Source organism: Muscardinus avellanarius, assembly GCF_963383645.1.
Source record: "Muscardinus avellanarius genome assembly, chromosome: 13".
In the NCBI taxonomy this organism is placed as follows: Eukaryota; Metazoa; Chordata; class Mammalia; order Rodentia; family Gliridae; genus Muscardinus; species Muscardinus avellanarius.
This window is the reverse complement of record NC_137799.1, coordinates 27,953,050-27,960,129: the sequence shown is the minus strand read 5'-3', so window position 1 is coordinate 27,960,129 and position 7,080 is coordinate 27,953,050.

Genomic DNA, 7,080 nt, shown 5'->3' with positions numbered 1-7,080 from the left:
CTTACTGTGTGTAGAAAGGCGGCCCTGAGGAAGATATGACCACATTCTGGCCTCCGGAGTCTGTGAACAGGATCTTAGTTGGAAAAGGGTCTTTGGGAATGTAATTAATTTAAGGATCTCAAGATGGGATTATCCTAGATTATCCGGCGGGCTCTAAACCCAATGACAAGTGTCCTTTAAGAGACTCACTGAGGAGAGACGTGCAGGAAGAGATGGCCATGTGAAGATGGAGGCAGAGATTGGAGAGATGCAGCTTCTGGCTGCTGCAAGTCAGGAAAGGCAGGAAGGATTCCTTCCTATACAGATGGCCTTGGACGCAAGATTGTTTGTGCAGTTTTGACTTTATGGTAGTGCAAAAGCGTACCATACAGGCAGCCACACATGGCATCCTGTAATCCCAGCTATTGGAAGGCTGAGGTTGAAAGTTCGAGTCCCTCCTGGACAACTTAGTGAGACCCTTTGTCAAAATAAAAAAGAGGAAGGGGCTGAGGAAGCAGCTCAGTGCCAGAGTGTTTGCCTAGCATGGGTGAGATCCTGAGATTCGATCTCAGTATCACCAAAAGGGAAAAAAAAAAGCACATCCATATTATCATCCAATTTTTTACTTTTACTATATGTTCTCTAAATTGCATGAGATATTCAGTGCTTTATTAGAGGATTTTCCCAACTCCAGGCTAAAAACATATGTAAAGCAGGCCAGGTTAAGTTACGATGTTTGGCACATTAGGTCTATTAAATACATTTCCTTTTTTTTTTTTTTTTCGATACTGGGGGTAGAAGATCCCAGGGGCATTCTACCGCTGAGCTACAGCCTTTTTTTGTTTTTGGTGGTATTGAGGGTGGAACCCAGAGGCTTTTTACCTCTGGGCTATACTCCCAGACCTATTTTTTATTTTATTTAGAAACAAGGTCTCACTAAGTTGCTGAGAGCCTCACTAAGTAGCTGAGGATGGCTTCGAACCTGTGCAATCCTCCTGCCTCAGCCTCCCAAGTGGGGGGATTATAAGCGTGTGCCACTATGCCTGGCTTTATTCCTTATTTTGAAACAAGGTTTCACTAAGTTGCAGAGGACCTCACTAAATTGTTGAGGCTGGCTCTGAACCTGTGATCCTCCTGTCTCACCCTCCCAGGTACTGGGATTACAAGTGTGTGCTACCACACCCAGCTCTAAATACACTTCTGACTTCACAATATTTTCATTTTACACTGGGTTTATAGGAACATTACCATATCATAATTTGAGAAGCACCTGTATGTATATACTATATACTTCAGGGGAGTCTGGTTTTGCCTAGGCTTTTTATTTTTTAAGATTTAAAGAAGTGTATCAGAAAGATAGAAATACAGAAATAGAAATACAGAAAATAGTTACAGCCCCATGCCAAGATGGCATGAGGGGGGAGGGTGGCCCGGGCCAACTCACCACTCCCCCTCTGCCTAGGCTTTGATTTAGGACTATGAGCCTCTAGGATATTATTGGGGGGGTATTTTTATTTAATCTATGGGCATTCTACCTTCAAGCTACAACTCCAGCCTTCTATATATTTTTTTGAAACAGGGTCTTACTAAATTGCTGAGGCTGGCCCTGAACCTGTGATCCTCCTATCTCAGCCTCCCAAGAACTGGGATTATAGGTATGTGCTACCATACCCAGCAAAACTCACATAGATTTTCCTTATCTTCACTTTCCAAATAAGAACACGGTATTGGACAATCAAAGAGATTTTTTTCAAAACCACTCAGTTCATAGGGAACTGTGGTTCAAGGCCAGACTCTGCAGACTCCTATCTCAGCCTCAGACCCTGGCTAGTGACAAGTGAGAGTTGAAGGACACAGCAGGAGGAGCCCAGGAAGAAACCCTTAGACTTGCTAGCAGTAGAAAGTGTCTTTCAGTCCCTGGCAGGTCTTTCTAGCCAGATAATTTCCTGGAGAGAAATGCCTCTTCTACTCATCCCACAGGTGGTAAAGTGTGCACTTGAAAAGGAATTTTGGAGCTGGGCGTGGTGGCGCACGTTTGTAATCCCAGCACTTGGGAGGCTGATACAGGAGCATCACTCAGGTTTGAAGCCAGCCTCAGCTACTTAGTGAGGGGTTCAGCAATTTAGTGAGACCCTGTTTCCAAATAAAATACAAAATAGGTCTGGGAGTATAGCCCAGAGGTAGAAAGCCCCTGGGTTCCACCCCCCAGTACCCCCCCCCCACACACACACAAAAGGAATTTTGGAGGGTGGGTTTCCAGAGATGTTTGTAAGGCTGGGGATTTGGGAAACAGTGGTTGAAAGTCATCCATGGGGGTCCCCAGATGGCAACTCTGCCAGCCAAGAAGGCGTACACTAGTGTGAGCTCAGAAAAACTCCAGTTTCTTTTTCTTTTTTAAAAAATATTTCTCCGTTTCTGACTCAAAGCAGGCTGGGAGGGGCCTCCACAAGGAAGGAAATCAATAGGAAATGCCTGTAGAAAATGAGATTTTTTAGGAAGCCTGTCACACCATCATTCTGGATGCAAAGGCTTGGGCCCTGTGCTCTGAAACAGGAAACGGAGACACCAAAGGCGGCCCGGCCTCCTCCTCTCCCAGCCAGCTGTGGCATGGGGCTGGCAGCTGTGGACCCTGGGCGGAGTCACAGAGTCACGGAGGCGCGTTGAGGACATGGTGGGTGTTGCTCGTAAAGGAGCAGCCTTGGGAGGGACACAGGTTTTCTCCAGAGGGCTAAAGTGCTTCCATGGGCGGTAAGAGCAGGTAAGGACAGGGTTACAGGCAAAGCGGAGGTAGAAAGTAAGACCCTTAAAATCTTCAGACCCAACACTCCACTCACTAACCTAGACGTGTTAAGTAGGCTCTTTGGGCCTCTGCTTCCTCCGCTATTAGATGACAGATATAGATGATGAAATCGAAGCTTAGGGAGGTCAGATATTCACTCCAGATCACACGGCTAAGTACCAAAAGCTAAGTAGCACACATATTCTCCTTACCATCCCATTAACATAGAAAGCAACTAAATCCAACGGGAAGAGACAAAGAAGGACTCATATACACACACACACACACACACATTATATATATACATATATATATATATATGATATGTGTACATATTTATGAGTCCTTATATATGTGGTATGTGTGCATATATATGTATATGTGTGTATATGTGAGAGAGGAAGAGAGAAAGAAAGAGATACCGGGGCCTGAACTCCGGAGCAGTCTACCTCCAAGCCTCACTCCCAGCTCTATTTTACTTATAATTTTGAAACAGCATCTCACTAGGTCGATAAGAGCCTCGCTATTTGTTGAGGCTGTTCTCAAAGCTGCGATCCTTCTCGCTTAGCCTCCCAAGTACTAGGATTACAGGTGTGTGCCACCATGTTCTGCTCATGATACTGTGTGTGTGTGTGTGTGTGTGTGTGTGTGTGTGTGTGTGTGTGTGTAGTTCTGGGGATTAAATACAGGGGCATTCTGTCCCCAAGCTATACCTCCAGCCCTTTTTTCAAAGTTTTTATTCTGAAACAGGGTCTTGCTAAACTGCTGAGATTGGCCTTGAATTCTTCTGTCTCAGCCTCCCGAGTACTGGGATTACGGGCATGTTCCATTATCCAAGGTTAAATATAATACCTTACACTATTATATATATTTTATCTTTAATTCTTGTTGAATGAATTAAAGATAAATAACTATATACATATATATGTCAACCTTCACAATTCTCTTTTTATATTGCTACATGCAACTCTACACATCTACATCTCAACAACTCTTTCTCTTTTTAACTCTGTGTATATTATATATATTTTCATATATATAAATAACAGGTGATTTCATTTATGATGTAAATGAAATATGTATAATATAATATATATATAAGTGAAATCACTTGTACTTCTTGTAAAATGATAGCCTCTTAGCCCGGCACAGTGGTACATGCCTGTAATTCTAGTACTTGGAAGGCTGAGACCGGAGGATGGCACATTCAAGGCTATCTTTAGTAATTTAGCAAGACCCTATTTCAAAATAAGAAAATAAAAAGGGCTGGAGGTATAGCTCAGAGAGAGATTGCCCCTGGGTTCAGTTGCCAGCATTCCTCCCACCCCCACCCCCCTCGGAGAAAAAAGATAGCCTCCTTTGTTGTCCCCTGCATACATATGTATTTATTTATTTATGAGAACAATACCCTGTGCATTGTTAGCTGTTCTTCTCTTGGAGAGGCCCAGGCAGACTTTCTAGAAGGACACTGAGCAAGGATGTAAAAAGAATTTAAAGATAGGTGTCAGGTATTTGACATAGGCAGGCAAGATATGCCAGGCAGGAGGGAAGAGTGAACCTGAGTTGGGGAGAGACCCATTTGGCTGAGAGAATCTCCACTGGGGGGTGCTTGGCTGCTCTATATCCCTAGGGTTCTATAGGGAAAGCAGTGCGGGGTGGGGCTGCAGGGGCCGTGGGGCCACAGCAGTGTCTGAGGGAGGACCTTGGACATTGTCCTGTGGTTCTGTGATGCTCTGAGGTAGCCTGCGTCAGAATCACCATGGGGGCTGGTTAAGGCAGGACGACTGGGGCTCTCCCCAGACTGCTCATCCGGTCCGTCTGGGTGGGGACTGAGGATCTGTGTTTCTAGCAAATTCCTGGGTGATCTTGATGATGCTAGTCTGGGGAAGACTCTTTGGACAGCCACTGCTTTAGATGATGTTGGATGATTGGACAACCAAGGGCAGGTTCAAGGTGAGCTTCTAGGACAGGTTTCAGGGATCAACAGACCCGGTCTTGCTCCTCCTGAGGCTGCACGAGCAGCTCCCCAAGATAAGGATGAGAGACTGGATGTGGAGCAGTCAGCGCTGGTCCTCTCTGTCCTCCCAAGGTAGCAGTGGGCCTATGATTGGCTGGTTCTGGGGAAGGAGAATCCAGTAGGTGTGCTCTGAGGGCTGAGGGCCCAATGGCAGCGGGGGACCCTGTCGGGCATCTTCACACTGTGTTTTCCTCTTTTATTAAGAGTAGCTATGGGCTAGGTGACCTACTTCCTGGGGATCCCAGGAATAGACAGCAGCGATCTAAAGTGTGAAGGCCAGCCTCCCAGCGGCTACCCCCTCTGAGCCCACAGCCTGTGGGCAGCCTCCCACCTGGGGCCCTGGTAGCAACTGCTGTGGCCACATGTGTTCTCCTGGGGTCACCGAGAAGGGCGGACAGTTGCTGAGGCGGCATCCCACCCTCTCTCTGTCCGTGCTGGGGGAAAAACAATATTTAGTTAGCTAAACACCCGGCTACAGTTTCATTTGAAAAGCTGGCTTTGATTAGGAGGCTGCAGGGATTGATTTATGAGAACAAATGAAAAAAAAAAAAAAAGAACAAGCATAAATATGTAGAGCTCACCCAAATGATGACTAAGAGGGCACAAAACATACGAAAGTCTTGCTAGTGGAGACGGAAATGACTTATTAAGCTTTTGGTCCCAAGTTGGGTTCATGCAGTCTCATATTCTGACAGTATTCCTTCAAGATCTTAGTCCACACGGGTTGTAAGTTAAGGGATGTGTCGGGGGCTGTTGTGCCTACTTATCCTAAAATATTCTCACTTCTGAACAGAGTAGTTTTCAACATATGCATAATATATATAGTGGAAGATAATGCATTTTATTTAATATATGCAACAAAAATATATTATATATGAATCATAATTTTCTTTTGCTTCATGGCCAACAGGCATGTGCAGAAATACTGATTGGCATATTGTTTGAAAATGGAACATTGGAAAAAAAATATTTTTTTGCGGTACTGGTGATGGAACCCAGGGGCATTCTACCTCCAAGCTACACCCCAAGTGTCTTTCAGTGTGAGGACTGTTAGCTTATCCATCTCACTCCTGGGCTGAGGAGTGGTGTGGGGTAGTTTTCTGTTCAAATGCACGGAGATCACCTGTGCGAACAGTAAACTTCAGATTAGCGTGTATGCTGGATCCCTTTAATATATGACCTTATAGGCTTCCTCTTTTTCTTTTTTAAGATTTAAAGAAGTTTATTAAAAGATAGAAATACAGAAAATAAAATACAGCCCCATGCCAAAATGGCATGAGGGGGGTGACTCGAAATGAATACACCCAGGCTTCCTCTTTGAACATCCAGGAGTAAGAACTCATGGTTAGAGGCTTGGAAGGAGGCACCTCACCATGGGCCTCTGGGGAGAGTGGTTGCATGTGTAGATCTCAAGGGCGGTTTCCGCTCTGTATCTAAAGTTGGCTTCATTTGCATTGACAATGTATCGATGCACTGTTCTTGCAATTTAAAAAACAATCAGAGAGCTGTAGTGGTGGCACACGCTTGTAATCCCAGCATTCAGGAGGCTGAGACTGGAGGATCTTGGTTCGTGGATAGCCTCAGCTACTTAGTGTAAGGCCCTCCACAATGTAGTGAGGCCCTGTTTCAAATAAATAATAAAAAAAAAATAGGGCAGGGGGTATAGCTCGGAGGTCGAATGCCCCTGGGTTCCATCCCCAGACCTGAAAAAAAAACAAACAAAAACAATACAAAAACAAAACAATCACAAGGCCAGGTGTGGTGGTGCATGCTTATAATCCCAGTTTTCGGGAGGCTGAGACTGAAAATCATGGTTCGTGGCCAGTCTCGGCTACTTAGTGAGGCTCTTTGCAATTCAGTGAGACCTTGTTTCAAAAAATAAAAAGACAGCGCCAGGCGTGGTGGCGCACACTTTTAATCCTGGCACTTGGGAGGCGGAGACAGGAGGATCGCGCAGGTTCAAAGCTAGCTGGGCTGGCTTAAGAGACCCTGTTTTAAAATATAAAATAGGTTTGGGCGTGTAGCCTGGAGGTAGAAGGGCTTCCAGGAACCCCAGTACCACCAAAATAAGTAAATAAATAAATAAATAAATAAATAAATAAAAGAATAAAAAATAGGACTGGAGGTGTAGTTCGGAGGTAGGATGCCCCTCCATCCTCAGAACTGAAAAAAAAAAAAATCACAAACATAACCAAATCTTGAGCTTTTCTGCTTTTCTGCAGGAAAAATGCTGAGTTATAGCCCCCACCCCAACTCCTTTTTCCAGGACCTCATTGGTACTCCTGGCTGGTTGGGATCTATAAAT